General features: G+C 40.8%; 2 protein-coding genes across 3 annotated transcripts in view; one reads left to right on the top strand and one right to left on the bottom strand.

Moving 5' to 3' along the window:
• Positions 1-233, bottom strand: part of DNAH8 (dynein axonemal heavy chain 8) — a 467,072-nt gene extending 466,839 nt beyond the window's left edge. Inside the window, exon 1 of the mRNA XM_071218442.1 lies at positions 118-233. The gene's annotated coding sequence lies outside the window, so the exon portion shown is untranslated. The remainder of the gene's footprint in view (positions 1-117) is intronic.
• Positions 234-301: 68 nt separating this feature from the next.
• Positions 302-19,323, top strand: part of BTBD9 (BTB domain containing 9) — a 475,382-nt gene continuing 456,360 nt past the window's right edge. For both annotated transcript variants that reach the window (XM_004460278.5, XM_071218440.1), the window contains exon 1: positions 302-440. The gene's annotated coding sequence lies outside the window, so the exon portion shown is untranslated. The remainder of the gene's footprint in view (positions 441-19,323) is intronic.

Genomic DNA, 19,323 nt, shown 5'->3' with positions numbered 1-19,323 from the left:
CGCTGCTCTCTCCCCACAGGTGCCCTGGAACACTGAGGTGGCGATCACACTGGGGATCTTTCCAGCCGCAGTGACGCACACCAGTGACGACATATAGTGACGTGTGACGTGACTTACCCGGAGGCAGGTGCCCCCAGCTCAGGAGGGGCAGCGGGTCGGGCCGGCGGGGAAAAGCTGCAGACCACCAGCCGAGGAAACCTCGGCGCTCTACACCCTCAGACCCCGCCGGCCCACAGTCGAGCGGTTAAGTGACGCCAGCGCGCAGAGGCGCGTGCGCGGCCACGGCGGTGTGCGTGAAGACGGACGCGCGCCGCGGCGGTGGCGGCGGCGACGACGACGGCGACGGCAGCGGCGGAGGGGGCGGTGGCTACGAGGGGGGCGCGGAGCAGGCGGAAGAGACATCTGTGCCGGCAACTAGGTCTCAGAGGAACATAGTTGGGGTGAGTAGCTCCGGGTCTCGAAGGGGAGGTAGGACCTGGCCACACCTGCTGCCGGGGCCCGGGACGCGGGGACGCGCGTCCGCAGCGTACCCGTGCGCGCCGCTCCACGCCCCTCTGCCGCTTTTTCCGGGGGCGAGGGAGGAACGAGGACGGGGGCTGACGAGGGTCAGTTCCGGGCCGGGGCGCTCTCAGAAGCCGTAGGGCGGGGCCGGGAAAGATTCTGCCGTCCTGGGTGGCAAGAAAGGCTTGGGGGGCATTAAAGTGGCTTTGCCAGGCCCCCGACCAGAAGTTCGAATTAGGAGAAGCCCGGGTTCCTAGGAAATCTCGCATCTTGCAGGAGACGAGGTTGCCCAGGACCGAGAGGAGGCGGAGCCAGAGATATCCGGGTTGGGGTTCGGAAAGTTTGGGATGCTTGGGGCCTTCTTCGCCCCTGCCCTGGCTTGGCTCCAAGCAGGAGCTGGTTGTTATGGAGAGAGTTGTGAATCAGTGCCGGCGTGCAGCGTCAGACACGCCCACGACCTGGGGAGGGCGATCTGTCAGTATAGAGACGCGCGGCCAACCTGTTGCCAAGTTTCCTTCCAATTTCACATGTATGTGCACGTGCCTAAGGCACGCATAAAACTTTGTGTCACAGTGTTGCTACAGATTTTGAGGGCAACGGACCTATATCCTTCCTCATTTCTTCCTCGTAGACTCAAGTTTGCTGTTTTGTTTCTCGGAACCGCTTGCGCTTTTGTCATTTTTAGGGCAAAGGAAATAGGGAAGTTATCTTCTCTATCTTTCTCAAAGTAATACAGGCTTGCTGTTTAGTAGTCAGAAAATACAGATTCTGTTCAACGTGTGGAATGGAAATTGATGATCAGAGAAGCATGAGTGTAAAGGCTCAGCAAGTCATTAATTCTCTCCTTAGTGTAGTGGACTCCTTCGTGGATGGATGTGCAGCGGTTGTAGTGACCGTCCTCAGGAGGAAAGAGTTTTGGATATACTGAAGAAATCAGTCTTCTTGTCAGTTCATTAAGGCAACAGAAAGACTGTACTGAAATTTAAGCATGATTTATGCAAGGAAAGTGGAGATAGTAACTTCTAAAGTTTTATTCAGCTCTAAAGTTCTGTGATTTCGTTTCATAACTGAGAATCTGTAAAATATGTTACCTAAGTTTTAACATCTTGGAATCATTAATAACAGCTCAGTAACACTTAAAGTTATTAAAATTCAATCTCTCTTTCTCTCTGGATTATCACAGCTTTGACGACAGGAAACACACTTGTGGTTTTTTTGTTTTGTTGTTTTTTCCCTCTGTTGTATCCCCAATACCTACAAAAGTACTTGGCACAAGTAGGCATGCAATAGATATTTGTTATGTATCACGCTGTGCAAAAATGGTGTATCCATATATAGAAAGCCTTTAGTTCAGTCCTTGAGGTACTTACCTCTGTCCAGTATTATGTTAGATGTAGGAGGAGGACTGTAGAATTACAAATGACATAAAACACCTCACTTTTATCCTTTATGAACTGTTGGGCTAGAGGAAAAAAAAGTATATAAAAAGACTTTTGAAATCTTGTGAGGTAGTATAGCAACAAGTACCAGACTGTGAGGACTATTCTTAAAGTGCAGTAGAAATTTAGAAAAAATGTGTGAGCTGAGTTAGGGAACTCTTTGGAAGAGGTAAGATTTGAGCTGGTCTTTGAAAGAAGTATAAAAATTGAATTAGAGAAGAGATAAATCGTATGTTGAGAAAGTAGTGTGAACTTGGCCATTAGGGGTTATCCTGAGGAGACTTACATGTCTAGTGACTGGAGCAAAAGGTCTCTGATGGGGCAGTATTGGTGAGATAAGTTTAGCAGGTTAGGAAGGGAAAGTGTGAAGGATTAAGACAGGTCTATCAGCATCCTGCTCATAACAATAGGGAGTCTCCCTGCTGGGTGAAATCTCAGATAAGAGTAAAGTCTGAGATAAGAGTAAGTGTTATCTTTATTTAAAATTAAAGGATACTTTGGGTGAATCAGGATCAAGGTGATGTGTAGTTTTTGTTTTTTTTAAGGAGGTACTGGGGATTGTACCTGTGACCTTGTACATATGAAGCAAGTGTTCAACCACTGAGCTGCCCCCTGTCTGCTGTTGTGTACTTTTGACTTCAACTGCTAATTGAAATAAATGCTTCACTAATGTGCATGTATCTTATGTATTTAGTCAGCAGTGCATGTCCTAGTTTTTAAAATCTACTGGATATGCATGGGCCATTCCACTGGAAATGTACTGAAGTGATGTACCATAGCAGTCAACCAACTACCTGTTAGTGACACAGATTTGCTTGGGATTAGTTCATGTAGTATGAGGTTTGTAGTTACTGCTGACCCTGTAACAAATACAAATAATGCTATTGGGAAAGCAGGGTATCTGAAGAATGGTACTCAAAAAATATTGACAAAAAGATCTGAGAATAATAAAAATGCTGATGCTGAATATTGAACCCTTGGTCATATTTATAACATCTTATGTGAAAATTATTTTGATTGGTGCATAAACCTGAGGTTGAATTTCTAACCTAAAACGTGTAAAGTGACAACAGTAAGTGTTGCATTTTAAAACAATTCAACAAATATTTATTGGGAGCTGGCTATAGCTAGACACTGCATTGGGTGCTGTGAAGACAAAGATGAATAAAACACAGTATACCCACTTGAGGTACTAAGTGTTCTTCAGAGGAGACAACCACCAGCCATTATATGTTGTGGTAAGAGTTTCATCACTTTTGGAATGAACAAACTGCTGTGGTAGCAGATCACTTTCTCTGGGACAATGGGTAAGGTCAGGGAAAGGTTTGAAGAGAAGAGAATGGAACTTAGCCCTGACGGTTAGGTAGAATTTGCCACATGTAAGGGAGAAGAAAGACCGCTCCAGGCAGAGCGAACAGCATAAGTTTTGGAAAACTTTGAGTTGTTTCTTGTAGGCTTATCGCATAGCGGAAGAGATCAGACAGGAATGGTATGGTGGAGCCAAAGTATGAGGGTATCTTCCATGTTGCATTCCTGCCCCCCCACCCTGCACACACACATAGGCAGTGGAGAGCTATGGAAAGGAGAATAATCAGATCAGAAAGTTGATGTGTGGATTGCATTAGAGCGGAGAGGCAGGGAGAACAGTTAGGATGTAGGTGAGTGATGTTGGGAGCCTGCAGAGGCACAGTGGGAGTGCATGGATTATAGAGAGATTTTAGATGTTAAATGCTGTAAATTTTATGACCAGCTAGAGGTGAGGAAGAGTGAGAAGTCAAAGATGACATGTCTAGCTTGACTAACTGGGTCCTTATGATGATATTAAATTAGAAAATATAGGAAGAACAGGCTTGCAGCGGAGGGAGGAAATGATAGCATGTTGCCTTTAAGGTGTAAATGGAAAGATCAGCTAGGTAATTGGAAATTCTGCGGGATGTATATTAGATGGTGAGGTGGCAGCTGAGGCTATAAGAGTAGCGCCATTCTAGTAAGTGAGTTAGTTTAGTGGCTAACATCATGGACTTTAGAGTCAAGAAGATCCCAGGTCAAATCTCTGTTATGCCAATTATTGTTTGGGTGATCTTGTGCAAGTTATCTAACATCTCTAAGCCTCAGCTTCTTTTGAAAAGTGGGCTTAATAATCCTTTGAAGAATTGTTGTGGAGATTAAGATAGTGTGTGTACAGTGGTTAGCCCAATGCCTACCTTATAAATGCTAAATAAATGGCAGCTGTTGCATCTGCTTTTCCTTCTTCTCAATTCCTTGTCAAAGCCTGGGTGAACGGTATGTTATTCACCCAGTCATCTAAATCAAAATCGTGAGTGTCCTAAACTCCTCTTACTCCTGTGCTCATATTCTAGCTCATGAACACGCCTCATATCCATTTTCTCCTCTCCATTACTACTTTGTTGAAATCCTCATGATTTCTTGCCTGGGTTATTGCATTAGACGCCTTAGCTATTGACACTTTAACTATAGAGCAGTGATTCTCAGACAGCAGTAGTGTCACCTGGAAACTTGTTGGAAATGGGAATTCTCAGGCCTTACCCCAGACCTACTAAATCAGAAACTGGGAGTGAATTCCAACAATCTGTTTCACTAAGTCCTCCAGGTGTTTCTGATACAGCTAAAGTCTGAGAACTGTGAACATAGAGTATATAAAATTGTAAAAGGGGAATAAGAACTTCACAGCTTGGAACTTTTAAAGAAATTAGTGGTTGCCAACATGGAGAAAGAAGTGAACAAAATGTAGAAAGCGGGAACAGTTTAACCAAGCTAAACCAAGCACAGGTGCCCCAGAAAACTGGGGGAAACTCATTTGTTTCCCTCGTCTTAGTTTTTTGTCCTGCAGGACACATAACCTTTGAGCCAGGATCCCAGAACTCAGACTGCTGTTCTCTCTTTCCTGGGTTCTAGCTTGCATAATGTCTATATCTTTTGAAACTTTTGCATCTATTGTTAGATATAATGTACGTATGGAACATAAATCTCTGGTTTAATGGATTATTTTAAAATAATATCCACATTCTCACCACTCAGGTTGAGAACTGAAATACCACCAGTACCAGAAGCCCATCAGGTGCCCCTTTCTAGTCACAGTGTCTTCTCCTAAATATAACCAATGTTCTAACTTTTATATTATTAGTTTCTTGCATTTTTTTCTAAGTTTTATCCCCTAAGATTGCACTTAAATACTTATAATTTATTTTGCCTATTTTTAAACTTCATATAAATGGAATCATAAGTATTGTATTCTTCATGTTAGGTTTCTTTAGCTTAATGTATTTGTGAGGTTTATCCATCCTATTATGTAGGATTCATTTCATTGCTATTATTATACTCCTTTTTATGAGTATGCAATTTATCCATCCTTTCTATTGTTTATGGCAGTCATTATGGGTTTTCCTGGATTTCTATTTTGTTTCGCTTTATTTTTTTAGCTATTATGTTCTGTTACATTCCTCTTGTTGCACATGAGTACATCTTTCTGTAGGGTGTATACCCAGGAGTAGAGTTGCTGGGTTGTATGGATATCAAACTATTTCCCAAAGTATTTGAACCCATTAAATATTTCTGTTTATTGCTGAACCTTTATATTAACAGCATTAGTGTCACTCATATTTATCAAGCTTTTGAATATACATCCTATAGTTTTCTGTGCATTTCTTAAGTCCTAGGGATAGAAAGCAGCCTAATGAAGAAATCCCTTTTGTAACATCTCATCTGACTTCATCTGGAATCCTTTTAATGATAAAAATAATTTTTAAAGGAGGTAATATATGAATGTGATACAAAATTCAAAATAAGTCTCCCTTTCACCCCTACCCCATTGACTTCTAGTTCCTTCTCTTGGAAGTGACCGCTGCTACCATTGTTCCATCAATTTATTTAACAGATATTTATTTAGGAGGAACTGAGGATTGAACCTGGGCCCTCGTCTGTGAGAGGCAGGTGCTCAACCACCGAGCTACATCTACCCCCAACAAATATTTTTTGAGTGCTTTTTAAATGCTGGGCACTGTTCCAGTGTTTGGGGATACAGGGGTGAAAGATCAGCCTTCATGGAACTTCCATTCTAATGGGGGAGATTAAAAGTAGTAAAGTTTCCTGTATATCTTTTCAAAAATTGTCTGTATGTATACTGTGTATTCTTATTTATATATTTAAATATAAATATCATCTACCATACTTACTGAATTACATCTTGCTTTTTGTCTCATTTCTTGGAGACCATTCCAGATCAGTACTTAAAGAGCTGCCTCATTGTCTTTCTTTTTTTTTTAAAAAAAATTTACTTGTAACATATCTTTAACACACAATATACCATTTTAAAGACTTTCATGAGTACATTTCAGTGATACTAATTACATCCCCATTATTGTGATACTATAACCACCTCTATTACCAAAACTTTTTTATCACCCCAACCAAACTCTGTTCCCATTAAGCAATACCTCCCTGTAATTTACTTTCTGGCCCTATTAATTTGGATATTCTAGGTATTTCATATAAGTGGAATAAAAAAATATTTGTCCTTTTGTGTGTGGCTTACTTCATTCAACCTGATGTCTTCAGGGTTCATCAATGTTGTAGCATGTATTAGAACTTCATTCCATTTTACAGCTGAATAATATTTTCTTGCATGTAAATCATATACCACATTTTGTTAACCTTTTCATATGTTGATGGACACTTGAGTTGCTTCAGTTACTTTCACCCTCAGTCTTTTTAAAAAATATATTTATTTAAATCCTCCCTCCCACTGTCTGCATTCTGTCCATTTGCTGTGTGTTCTTCTGTGTCTGCTTGCCTTCTCTTGAGGCGGCATCTGGAACTGATCCTGGGACCTTCTGGAGTGGGAGAAAGGTGTTCAATCTCTTGCGCCACCTTAGTTCCATGATCTGCTGTGTCTCTTATTGTCTCTCCTCTGTGTCTCTTTGTGTGTCATCTTGCCGCACCAGCACTCTGCTCAGACCAGGTCACCACATGGGCCAGCACTCCTCGTGGGCCAGCTCTCTGCATGGGCCAGCACTCTGCATGGGCCAGCTCTTCACATGGGCCAGCTATCTGCTCAGGCCAGTTCACCTTCACCAAGAGGCCCTGGGAATCGAACACTGGATGTCCCATATGGTAGATGGGAGCCCAATCACTTGAGCCTCTCCCCTTCGGTTTTTTTTAACAGTTGCATAGAATTCCATTGTCTGCATGTGTCAGGAATAGTTGTGTAGATCTTGAAATGGGCACAAAGGATTACTGAATGTCTTGTCTAATGTACTTTTCCAGAGTACCTGTATTTTTCATTGTTTTGGGTTCTTTTATAGCTCTGTAAGTTGTAGAAAACAAATCGTAATTTAGATGATTGTTGTCCATAGAAATACAAATTAATTTTGTCCATTGGAATGCAATTGATTATTGTCCAGGGGATATTGACCAGTTTTATGTCTATTTGTAAATTCTTTTCAACATTCCAGATTGCCTGTATATGTGTGTGTGTTTGTGAAGTCTTTGAATTCTCTTTGAACTGATTGTAACATCTTACTGATTGCCTCACTAATTAATGAGTTAAAATCTTTGACATGTGTTTATTTTAATTTGTATGTGAGTCATGATTTTATTAGTTTTGAAAAAGTTATCTTCAACAGGTGTGTTATAAGTTCTGTTTTGATGGACATCTATTTCTTCATAAATCAGCTCATACCAGTTTTAGACTGTTTTAATCTCTAGAAAGTCCATGCTATTAATAAAACTGTACTCTATGAAGCTTAGTTAATGAAGTTAGTGGATGAGACAGTTTTGATAATTCTTCTCTCACACTTTATGACCCAGCTGCTGCCCCCCCCCCCCCAAGGAGTATATTGTCTAGTGCAGGAGTAGAAAGGATATCAGATGAAGAATAGTGGAATACTGGGGAATCTAAGGGAGAATTAAGTTTAGGTTCCCCCAAGGGTGGGAAAGAACCACATGGATCTTGACTTTCTCACAGCATCTGCTGTTTCTCTTAGGTCCCTGGTGTGTGCTAGCTGAAGTAGAACTGGTTATCTCTATTTTTTGGGAAACTGGGTCTACTGTTCTTTTATGCTGGCTGTGTAACTTTTAGTTTTCTTATTGGGATTTGCAGGTCAGGCCTTGGGGACTTAGGAATTCCTTGGGTCCAATTACCAGCTGAGTCATTTCTCTGTTCCTACAGATGGTGGTATTAGCATGAGAGTATGGTGGAGTCACATAGAGGGGGTGGGGGTGGAATTAGTGGTTCTTCTAAAGTCTGGACAAAATATAAAAATCAAGAACTGTCACAATTACCTTACATGATCCTTTAATGCCCACAAAGTATCATATGGTTTTCTGAATACAGGCATGTTCCAATATAGGCCACTTTGGATTGTGAGAATTTAATTTTACTGGGAGTTTTGTCATCTCTCATTTGGCTTATGAGCATTTCTTCACCTCCTAAATGACACCATTGCTAGACATTTCCGGGCATGCCTCAAAAGCACTACTATGAAGCCATCTTTGCAGTTATGTAAATTGGTGATTTGGATTAGTTCTCTCAGATACTCTTAGTTTGCTCTTTTGTAATAGTAATAATCTTTTATGTCATTTGCATTGTTTTTGCTGATTTTCTTGTCTTTGCTGTTTAAGCCACTCTCCATTAAATGTTTCATTATCTCAATATTACCATATGCATACTTTGTTAACTACTGAGGCAATTGTATGCCACTTTTTTCATTGGTAATTGTGTATCACTTATTTCACTGATAATTACATTCATTTGACTTGGAAAAATCAGCCAATAGAATTTTTGAAGGAATGGTTGATGCTTCTAGGCTGGGATACTACTGTTCTATCTTTTAACCTGTCTAATTAATTCTTCACTGCTTCCACTTATTTATCAGTGATTGAGAAACTCCTAAAATCACTCACACCTTCTGTTTCAGACTTGATTACATATGGGGATATATAGTAATTTTCGTTGAGTGGAATGGTGGGTAGCTCCCACTATTTCTAACTTCACTTTCCTTATAAATAGTTGAATTCACATAAGTTGAATTAGAGTGTGGTATAAGAGTAGTCTATGGTAGGAATTGACCTGATTCAAGTGGAAAATGGGGAGGAGATACCTATGCAGGCAGATGAAGGCTTCCCTTTCATCCATGCAAACATGTATTGCCCTCCTGTTATGTGCTAGGTTCTATTAGGTGCTCTGGGTACGAAGAAGACTGATGTATGGTCCCTACCTTCAAAGAACTTGCATTCTAGTGAGGGAGGCAGATTTAAAGGTAGATGTTTGCAATATAATGTGTTAAGTGCTGTGATAGAAATATATCGAGAAGACTGTCAGCTAAGAATTTATATGCCTTAAATTCTTAACTGTCTAATACTTCTGAGAAGACAGTTTAGTTCCGATGTTCAGGGAAGACTTTTTGGAGAAGATGACACACCACTAGGCCTAACAGATAGGCATTAACTATGCAGGGGTTAAAGGGATATGTATTTTAGGCAGAAAGATGGCAAGGTATGTCAGGTTAAATGGTTTATTGTTTGGGTATGAAGTGAGAGGCATGGCATGCTTAGAAAAGAGAGTAGAGTGATAAGGGTCAGTTCAAGGAGTGCCATATATGCCCTGCTGATGAACTTTACACTAGCCTAATGATATGATTATTAATTACTTACTTTTGTTAGGTACTTACTATATGCCAGGAACTGTATTAAGTGCAATAAAGGTGTTATTTAATCACAACAACTCTGGGGCATTAACAAAGGAGAGTATGGAGGTGCAGAGAAGTTGATAATTTGTTCAAGGCCATGGCTGATGAACAGAGAATGGATTCCAAAGAACAGAGGTCTGTATGGCTCTGGAATCTTTTAATTGGAAAATCATCTTTTAAAAACATTAAATAGGGGAGTGTCATGATTATATTTTCATCTTAGATTGATTCTGCAGGCTGAGTCGAGATGTCATTGAGGAGGACAAAATGGAAGGCAGGGAGATAGTTGGGAAACTGTTGAAGTAGTCCAAGTAAGAGATGATTATGATCTGAGCTAGAATAGAAATCTGTAGAATAGACATAGGGATGGATTAAAGCAGGGGTTCTTAACCTTTTTGGTTCTACGGACCCCTTACTAAGTCCACAATATATTGTGTATTATTTAATAGATATATCTCACCTGCACCAACACATCCCCACAAGAATAATGTTTTTTTGAATTTCAATTGAAGTTCACGGACCCCTGGTTAAGAACCCCTGGGTGAGAGGAATATTTAAGAGGTTGAAAATCAGAGAATCTGAGTAACTGGTTAGATATGGTGGGGTCAGGGAGAGGAAGGATGTTAGGGAGACATAGGTTTTTAGCATACATTGCTGTATGGTGGTACCACCAATTAAGATAAAAGTACCCTGGAGGAAGAGATGCTTTAAGAGATTAGTTTGGTATGGAGTAAGCTCATTTGAGGTGCCAATGGAGATATGTATGTAGTGGAATTGTACTGCAGGCATATGAATCTGTGTATATGAATCTGAAATTCAGAAATGAGGTCTGGGGTAGAGATAGAAATCAAGAAGTTATTACCATTCACTTAATAGTAATTGAAACCAGGAAACTAGATAAACTCACCAACTGAGGGAACCACAAAGGAGACAGTAGTAAAAGAGACCCATAGAGGTAAAAGGAGAACCAGAAGAGGGCCTTGTCACAGAGGCCAAGGGAGTAGAGAATTTCAAGAAGGGCATATTCAAGAGTATGGTGAAGATGGTCAGCCACCACACCAGGGAACCGAGAGTGCCTACAACTGCAAGCAGGAGAAGAGCATCCATCATCCATGTGGGATCTAAGCCCCCTCTCAATAAAGAGGCGGAGTGGACATCACTATCCCAGGGTCCACAGGATAAAGAATAAAATATGGATTAGAGTGGACTTACTGATATTCTACTATGGAACTATTGTGACTAGTAATGGAAGAAATTTTAGCATTGATGTGGAGAAAGTGGCCACAGTAGTTGCTAAGGGCAGGGAGAGGGAAGAAGAGATGGGATGTGGGGGCATTTTTGGGACTTGGAGTTGTCTTAATGATATTGCAGGGACAGATGCTGGACATTGTATATCCTGCCATAACCCATTGAACGTACTGGGGGAGAGTGTAAACTACAATGTAAACTATTCGTACAGTGCAGCAGTGCTCCACAATGTGTTCACTAAATGCAATGAATGTGCCACAATGATGAAAGAGGTTGTTGATGTGGGAGGAGTGGGGTGAGGGGGAGTGGGGGTTATATGGGAACCTCTTATATTTTTTGAATGTAACATTTTTTGTGATCTATGTATCTTCAAAAAAAATACAATAAAAAACATGCTTAAAATAAGTTATAACAATGGTAGTTGCCTCCTTCAGTATTTGTTAGATGTGTGAATTACTGATAAATGTCACAATGATGGTTTTATTTTTTTAGATTATTACTGTAGGTAGGTTAGTCCTTACCACAAGTGAGTCAATTTTTTAAATGTGCATTTTTTAATGAGCGGATTTTACAGATGCATCATAGTAAAGTGTACTGCTAGATTTTTAAAAAAATAGGGGATGATGTGGGAAAGGAAGGGGATATATGGGAATCCCTCATAATTTCTATGTAACTTTTCTGTAATCTAAAAGCTCTTTAAAAATAAAGTTTATTGTATATATGTATAAAATAGAGTATCCTATGCTGTAAAGAGATCCTAGAAAGGAAGGACGGAAAAGTGACTATTAGGTATTCCAATTAAGAGATCCCTGATGACCTTGGTAAGAGCAGGTTCAGTGGAGTGATGAGTTGATAGTCAAACTTCACTGGATTGGGGAGTGAATTGGAGGTTAGAAAGAAGAAACCAGGAGTATAGATAACATCTTATAAAATGTTTGAATAAAAGCTAGATCAGAGATTAGAAAGTATGTGTGAAACACAGGTTGAACAACTGGCTCTACAGTCTGTATACTCGCAACCATGGTAAAGCTTTCAGACTGAAAATTCTTGAAACTTTTGGGGAGTACAGACTCAGTTTATGAGAGCTGGGGTCAGCTGCTTCCTCTGTAGCTTCCAGGTAAGACCATCTATTCCCAAATGGAGTATAATTTGCTATAATTTGTTGCCAGTATTATAAAGGCATCACTAGGGTGTGTCATCCTAAAAGATACTTTGGCCAAAAAAAAAGTGATGGAGATTAGTGGAAGTAATCTTGGGAAAGAAAGTATAGTTATGGATTGACTGTTGAGTGTTAGGCACTGTACTATGTTCTCTATGTATTTTATTTTCCCCCCATTGCCACCCTATTGGGGAAGGGGTATTTACCCATTTTCTAAACAAGGAAGTAGATTCTATAGCCTTTAAGTAGCAGAGCAGCAACTGAAATCCAGGTCCATCTGATCAAAACCTATATTTTTTTCTGTTCTACCCTAATGGTCACTCCTTTCCTTATTCCAGGTTCTGCCACTGAATGGCTGTGACCTTGGACATGTGGTCTCTCAGTTTCCTCATCTGTAAAAAGATGTAGTTATGACCTTTAAGTCCTTTCTAGCTGTGGGGTTCTAGGAGTTTGTGAATTAATGTTTACTAATAGCATTGCTATTTGGGCATGAAAAAAAGGCTGTTCAGGGAATTTTCTCCCTTCCTGAAGAATTAATAACTTAATAGTTATACTGTCAGGTTGTCCACCCTAAATAATTTATTTTCCCATCACAAACTCAGTACCCATTATGTATGTGGCCCCTAGAAGGCTACTGTAAAATAAATCAAGTAAATAGACTTAGTGACAGGCTCTCCATCAATTGTTACTGGCCCTGGGCACATGGACAAAGAGCTACCTGCAAGCTTGTATGATGGCTTTAAAGTGTTTTATAGGTTAAGTGCTAAGTATTTTTATTAATTTAGGAGGTTCTTTGGCATGTGGCCTTTGAAAATTATATTATAATGTTATCATAAATCTTGATTAAGGTAACAAAATATATTTACTATGACCAGCTTCACAGCTGAGGTGAAATATTTTACATTGTGTATAATGAGCCACTAGATGATGGCTATTCTCTGTTCACATCAGAAAAAGGAGAGTTGGGAAATGAATTAGAAGCTTTAAAGGTCTATTTAATTGTGAAAATTAATTTCAAGGAACAGTGTCATGTGCCCAGGGAATACTTAATAAGCAATTGAAGAGAAAGAGATAAAAAGGAAATTACGAAGTTTTTCAAAACTTCTCAAGTCCATTTTGGAAAAAGGTTAGAATAAAAATATAATATTAATGTCATTCAGAGATAAGCTTTACAATGTAATGCATAAAAAAAAGAATTTGGCAAATACTAGGCATTTTAAGAGTAAATATTCTCCTAAATTGGGGTTGACATGTTTTAGGTTCACTGATCCTGGAAAGCAGAGGGTTTCTATGAATATAGAGTCTCTCTTTAGAGGGCATTATGGAAAGTTGTAGGGGCATTTTTGTCTTTTGTTGAGATACATATTTTTCATTATAAATTATTTTCTTTTGATTTTTTCCTTTATATTATAACTTGTGCATTAATTTTTTAAAAAGTAGTCGATTTTTAAATCTATGAATTTTATTTCAGAGTAGTAGGGGGTGTAGAAAATATTTGTTATAAAACATGGGCATTGGGTCTGTTAGTTGAGGTATGCTAGAACCAGGACCTGAGAGAAAAAAGGGATCATAGGAAAACACTAGGGCAATAAGGACATAACAGTTCTGTGTAAAACTACTGCTCTCAGCTGCCCATCTTTGCCTGTGCCTGACAGTGGTTAAGTCCTGCTAACAGGGAGGAGTCAGCTGCCCCAGTCTGAATATCTGAAGAGAATAGAAAACATGAAGCCCATTTGTACTCCCCTGACTCCTACTCAGTCCAGCAGACACTCAGAACCAATGAAAATGTTGTGTTTACAGTCCTTCTTTTCCATTCTCAGAACTAAAGAGAACGTTGCAATTCATAAGTCTTCATTTACGTGGAGGAAGGAAGGGTGGGGGACAGCCTTAAAAAGGCCCCAGCCCCAGTGTATGTGTCTCCCATGAGAATGCCCCCACCTCTGTCTTGGGTATGCACTTTCTCTTTCTTTTGCTTTATAATAAACTCTTTACTTGTTTGCTTAAAACACTGTGTCCTTAAATTCTTTTCTGTGACATGGCCAAGAACTTTGAAACCCACCACTGGCAACATCTTTGGTGAACTAACCAGGAGAACTGGTAATACCCTCCACCACCCTACAGGGACTGGTGAATCTAGGCTTTTAATCAGAACCTGTCTGTGCCCTCTTTTGTCTGTTTGTCATTTATTCCTCTCATTTCAAATGGGTTTCTGGATTGTCTCCCACAGGACATAACTTCAGTCTACCCAGAGCTCTGTGGCTTCCTCTTTGGAGGTGGCAGAGGCTAGTCCCCACACCATGCAGATCCAAGGAGACTCTGGGCAGCAGGTGAAACTATCCTTGAGCCTGACTGGGGACATTCTCCGAGGCACATAGGAATCTACTGGGAGTCTACCAGGCCCTCAAATCTCTCCTTGCTTGCCTGGTAACAGTCTCCAACACAACATGCGGAGTTTTCTGTTGTTTCTCTTGTGTCCTCCCTTCTCTAAACCTGTTGGTTCCACTACTCAAGTCTTCAAACTGATCTCTGCAGGGCGTAATCTTGGCCTGACCAGGTTTCTGTGGCTTCCTCCATTGGAAGTGTTAGGGGCATATCCCCTGATGGTGCAGATTCAAGGAGAACCTGGGCGATGGGTAAAATGCCCCTGAGGCCTGACTAGCCATGTGGTCTAAGTCATACAGGAGCCCAAAGGAGAGGTCCCATAACTGCCCCATTGTCTTATACTCCATCTTTCTGTCCTTCTCTTGCTCCTTCCGCACTTTCTCTTGTCATTTCCCTATCCTTTCCTTATGCCTTTACTCCGAATATAAGTACCACCCCTGTTGTGGTATCTCCTCAGGCTGATAGTTGACCCCTTTGAATTAGAGCACCTTCAGTCTTCTGATTCCTTCTGTCCTTCTTGTTGTTGGGTCTATGAATGCCTCGGAAATGGAAAATGTATTTGTCAGTGAGATCCCTGAGGCTCCCACCTTTGGCTGTCCCCAATGGTTTGTCTCTTCCTCAGTCCTTTGGAGGCCCTGAAATACCTGTTAATCCACTACCTCTGATGCCCCAAGGCTGTTTGCCTACAAGTTACAGAACAATCAGTTTCTGGCTTCTTGATGTCTAGTTTAACTGCAAACCTCCATCCCTGGCAGCAGCCATAAAATAAGTTCCTGTCCTCCAGTCCCTAGTCATTTGGTCAATCTTAAAGTCTCTTTCATGGCCACTTCCAAAGACCTGTGCAAAAGTCGGCTGTACTAGGAAAGAAGAGTCTCTAGCAAGCCCTGATTCTAGGGAGGAACCTCAGCGTGGTAGCTTCTGTCTGGGAACCAGACCCAGACTTCTCACAAGATCTCTAAAGCCCTGGGGATGCCCAGGGGCAGGGGCTTCCGATCCCCAGGATGCTGGGACAGGGATTGGTCCATTTGTTCAGGTCTAGGAGTGGGATGCTACTAAGCCTGATGAATGCATTTTCATGTTCTCCCTGGATAATGGGCAGCTCCTCCAGCATTCCTGCAGACTCCCCAGTGAGGTGTCTCCTCAGGAAATGGGCAGTGTGCCTAGTGATGGTCTGGAAAGGAAGAGGCTAACCTTTTTCTGCCACACGACATGACTGCAATATAAATTATAGGATGGCCAAGAGTGGCCACTAAATGGGACCTTCAATTACAACCCCATACTCCAGTTAGACCGCCTGTATAAGAGGGAAGGAAAATGACTGGAATTTCCCTATATCCAGCTTTTTATGACTCTATATCAGAAAGAGAGCCTAAAGGGTCTTGTCGATTGTTATATGCACAGGGAAAATCCAGAGCGCAAGGAATACCCCTTCTGAAAAGAAAAAAGACATCTTAGATGACCCTCTTCTTAGTAGCGCAACCCATTTTGACCCAGTCTGGCAGGCCACACCTGAAGTGGAGCCTCTTACCGTCCAGTGAAAAAGCCTGTAGGACTTTATCCCTTGCAAGAGTTAGCTAATGGGGATGCAGTCTCCAGAGCAGCCTCAATTCATGTCTTGTCAGTTGTAGGGCTTCCCTGGATCCCTCACCTCCATGCCTAGCAACTGCCCAGGGATTTCCTTGGAGGACTGAGGCTGGAGGATCCAGGCAAGATTTCTGCCATGGGCAGACACTGGGGCTTTGTATGAAGGTAATTCTAAAGTCGGGTCTTTCCCTATGCTAAGAAAGTGTATGAAATTCTTTCTTCTGTTCTAATCTGTGCATACTTTAACTTTGTTAGTCTTAGGTTTGGGGTTTGCCAGTTAATTTTCTATTTTGAATTGGGAGCCTGTTGACTTTGAGGAGCTCTTGTTCTTGATGTTCTATCTTTGTGACTTCTTTTGGTGTTGCCTACCCATGGGAAACTCTCAGAATGTGCCGGCTATAACTCCTTTGGGTTGTATATTGGATAATTTGGTCTAAACTTGGTGGGGACCCCTTAAAAGAAGTTAATTTTCCATTGCAGTGTTGCCTACCAAAATGGATAATGGTGAAAAAGTAACCATGAAATTAGTCTTTAAATTTCAATTCTATCTTGCAATTGAATTTGTTTTGTATAAGAAATCACAAATGGAATAAGTTCAACTGCTGGAAAAGTGGAAAAACTTAGTAACATTAATGTTATTATTAAAATAGTTTTACTTAATTGATAAACAAAAGTGCCCAATTTGTTTTGAAGTGAAAATTTACTAGAAACTGTAAGAGTTAAGACAAAATCATTATATAGATACCTTTATATTATAAAACAGCAAAAGGATATATCACATGTGAAATTGCTAAAACTAGCTGGATTTAGCTTAGACTTGCTATTGTGATATTAATTCTATCCTGAACTTAACCTTTGCTTATGGTTCTGTAAAGACTAGCCTCTCCCTTGTGTGTACTTGCCATTGTGATGGTAACTAGTCTATTCTCCCAATTGAATCCATAGAAACTTCTGCTCCCTATGGTTTGAGGGAAGGAAGTTTGAGATATGCCTGTCTCCTGCTCTTCCACTGATGTTAATAACCCTGCTTTCTCTCATAACCATCCTGGTGTGGACTCCAATTCATCTGCTCCCATGACCTTTGAGGAGATTGCTGCCCGGTGGAATCCTCTATGGTCAGGGTTGGATGTCTTCCAGTCCAGCGGCTGCCGGAGTCCTGTTATCTCTGAGGACTGGGAGCTGGGCAATCTCCCACCTTGAGCATTGAGAATCCTAAAAGCCACAGGTCATAAGGGAAACCATTTTTCCCTGAGATTTCAGTGAGCTCAGTAGGTAATTGGGGTTACTTATAAGAGGTCTGTCAAAGTCAAAATGGGAAATAGGCAGAGTTCTGAAGTAAAGGAAAATGTTTTAGATTGCATTTTATTTATTTTATTTTATTTTTTTAAAGATTTATTTTTATTTATTTAATTCCCCTCCCCTCCCCCGGTTGTCTGTTTTCTGTGTCTTTTTTTTTAAAGATTTATTTATTTATTTAATTTCCCCCCTCCCCTGGTTGTCTGTTCTTGGTGTCTATTTGTTGCGTCTTGTTTCTTTGTCTGCTTTTGTTTCTTTGTCCGCTTCTGTTGTCGTCAGCGGCACAGGAAGTGTGGGCGGCGCCATTCCTGGGCAGGCTGCACTTTTCTTTTCACGCTGGGCGGCTTTCCTCACGGGCGCACTCCTTGCGCGTGGGGGCTCCCCCACGCGGGGGACACCCTTGCGTGGCACGGCACTCCTTGCGCGCATCAGCACTGCGCATGGCCAGCTCCACACGGTCGAGGAGGCCCGGGGTTTGAACCGCGGACCTCCCATATGGTAGACGGACGCCCTAACCACTGGGCCAAAGTCCGTTTCCCTGTTTTCTGTGTCTTTTTGCTGCGTCTTGTTTCTTTGTCCGCTTCTGTTGTCGTCAGCGACACGGGAAGTGTGGGCGGCACCATTCCTGGGCAGGCTGTTCCCTCCTTCGCGCTGGGCGGCCTTCCTTATGGGCGCACTCCTTGCGCGTGGGGCTCCCCTACGCGGGGGACACCCCTGTGTAGCAGGGCACTCCTTGCGCGTATCAGCACTGCGCATGGGCCAGCTCCACACGGGTCAAGGAGGCCCGGGGCTTGAACCGCGGACCTCCCATGTGGTAGACGGACGCCCTAACCACTGGGCCAAAGTCCGTTTCTCTAGATTGCATTTTAAAACATTGGGAATAATATGGTTATAAGCCAGTGACTAAAATGAATGAAATTTTTGTGCAAAACTGTGTGGTCATGGTGCAGATTAGAATAATCAGAAGGAGTGTTCAAAGAGGTCTGTTGAATATAATGTTATTTTACAGTTAAACTTATATTGTAAGATAATGAAAATTTTAAGTAAAATTAGTGAATTGTGTGTGTTTGTGTGTCTAATTCTATTTTTGTGTCTGTTTACTCAGTATATGTTTTCATACATCTGGATGGTAATACCAAATTAACAAATGAAAATTCTTAAAATAGCTCTATTCAAACTGTTAAAAATCAAATAGCTGCTTATATATGTAAGTGAATATTCCTGCAGCCTGTATTAGAGAGGATGGTGCAGGATGGAAAGGTCATATAGAAACTTTTGGAAGAAGAAAAAATTTATCCTAAGCTCCTTGACCTACCCTGCACCTCCCCCCTCTCAGGGCCTTCTCTTTGAGAGGGTTATGGGGAAAGGGCTAGGTGTGATAAGACAGGGAAATGTAAGTTTACCTTAAAATTCTAACTATATTAGGCCTGGAAATTAATAATAAGGACAGAGGAAATAGAATAAACCTTTGTGTAGTTTTTCCTGTAATTCCCCAATTTAAACCTTTTAACAGCCTTAGAATGAGGGTAATTAATAATCCGTTTGCCATATTTCAGTAAGTAAAGAAAAAGTCCTTGAAAGCAATGGAGAGATTTTTCTAAACTGTGATTAAACAGATTAAACAATTATAATATATTCTAGAACATGGCAGTCAGTATACTTTTAAGGTTATTCACAATTTTAGAATATTAAAAAAAGTTTTAGCCTCCTGTGGAAGAAGGAAAAAAGAACATTTCTTTCATAAACTATAATTGTTTCAATTTTACTTGGCTTGGGTGTAATCTCCTTAGGACCATAGGATATTAATAAAATAAATTAGCATTATATTTATTAAATTTTTAAAATAATGAATATTGTAAGTTTGTGTGCAGTGAAATTAAAGAAGAAAATGTAGATCTGTTTTGAAGTGAAATGACTAGTTTTCATAGGACAGAATAAGGAGTGTAAGACAAGACTCACATGGATAAAGTAAATTTCATTGGTTGCTAACTGTAATTTTTAAAAAAGA

The sequence above is a fragment of the Dasypus novemcinctus genome, chromosome 11 (assembly GCF_030445035.2).
Source record: "Dasypus novemcinctus isolate mDasNov1 chromosome 11, mDasNov1.1.hap2, whole genome shotgun sequence".
Taxonomy (NCBI): Eukaryota; Metazoa; Chordata; class Mammalia; order Cingulata; family Dasypodidae; genus Dasypus; species Dasypus novemcinctus.
Note: the sequence above shows the minus strand (reverse complement) of the source record. Positions and strands in the feature narration are given on the sequence as shown.